At 43.5% G+C, this 1,440-nt stretch overlaps 1 protein-coding gene across 1 annotated transcript in view; it reads right to left on the minus strand.

The window, feature by feature from the left end:
• The window catches only part of LOC109539086 (PIH1 domain-containing protein 1), a 242,786-nt gene that overhangs the window by 1,454 nt on the left and 239,892 nt on the right, over positions 1-1,440 (minus strand). The gene's annotated exons all lie outside the window — the stretch shown is intronic.

A 1,440-nucleotide genomic window follows, 5' to 3' on the forward strand; every position in this document is an offset into this window, starting at 1 on the left:
CGAAAATAAGCAAATATGCCAGTGCTGGTGATTTATATTACTATGAACGAACAGTTGGCAGCAAGAAAGGGACCAGAAAAGTCACTAAAATTGCCGCTAGCTGCCAGAAATTTTAGGTTTGGAACTATAGCGGCAAGTGCAATAAAAGTTGCCGGCAACTCGAAAACTGATAAAATGCGCAAGCGTARAACGAAATATTGCGTGCAAGAAAGTGCGTTGTGTGCGTTAATGTTATGCGCTTCTCATATCATCAGATATAGTTTTAATTAAACTAAAGTCAGTAYGAGAAAAGCTAAAAAAAAAAATGATTTTGTTTATTGTCAGCGCCCCGTCCTCCTCAATCAACCAGCATGACCAATATATCAGCCCTGTTGGAAAACTCGAACTTGGACAAATTTTGTGGCTCCACCTTTTGGGTAAGAAACATTAGCGAATACTGGTTACAAACACTACAAATCGCACATTGATTAGAACACGACGTTAACATGGAACACCAACGACCCTCAATTCACCCCCTGCTTCGAGAAAACGGTCCTCTCATGGATTCCCTGTCTATTCATATGGACGTTTTCGCCAATGAATCTCTACTATCAAAAAACCAGCCCCAACAAATCGATCCCCTGGAACTGGAAGAATTTCGCCAAGCTGCTTGTAAATGCTCTGGTTTGTGCGGTGTGCCTCAGCGATTTTATATCCAGCGCTGGTGGTGATGTACTGGTGAAAGTCGACATCTTTATGCCTTTATTAAAATTGATCAGTTGCGTAAGTTGCGTGAGGGGCATCTCATTGGAAACACGTAGTACATGTTGCAACTTTGCAGGCTTTGGCCTTAGTGCTGGCCTACAGAAACAAAGTGTACGGGGTCCAGTCTTCAGGCGTCCTCTTCATATTTTGGTTCTTATGTTGCATTTGTGGGATACCCCAGTTCCGTACAGAGATCAGACAGGTGCAAAGCGAAGCCGCGCTGGAACACCACTATGAATACGTCAGCTACATGATCTACTATCCGCTAGTCGTAGCTATGTTGCTGCTCAATTGTTTTGGCGAAGGTGAACCGAATATCTACCCCTATGGGAACGTGTCGGTAGGTAAATCGCATTCAGATCATGCAAACGAATCAACCGTTACTCATTTTCAGAAACCAAGCCCTGAACCAAAATCCGGTTTTCTCAATCGAATCACATTGTGCTTTTTCGACCCGTTTATGTACAAAGGCTGGCGCAATCCGCTGGAAATGAACGACTTGTGGGATCTGGAACCTCAACACACATGCAGCCATCTGGTGCCCCCTTTTGAGGAGAAATTTGCCAAACATTTGGAGAAAAACCGAAGGCAAGACCAAGATCATATTGTACCGTGGATGGCCGAGTATTTAAACTCTTTCCTCAGCTTACAACTTTTATTCCACTCGGTACAACTTTAACTACGGAACAGGAACAA

This window comes from Dendroctonus ponderosae, unplaced genomic scaffold, assembly GCF_020466585.1.
Source record: "Dendroctonus ponderosae isolate FM_Combo_2020 unplaced genomic scaffold, Dpon_F_20191213v2 Dpon_F_20191213_5, whole genome shotgun sequence".
Classification (NCBI taxonomy): domain Eukaryota; kingdom Metazoa; phylum Arthropoda; class Insecta; order Coleoptera; family Curculionidae; genus Dendroctonus; species Dendroctonus ponderosae.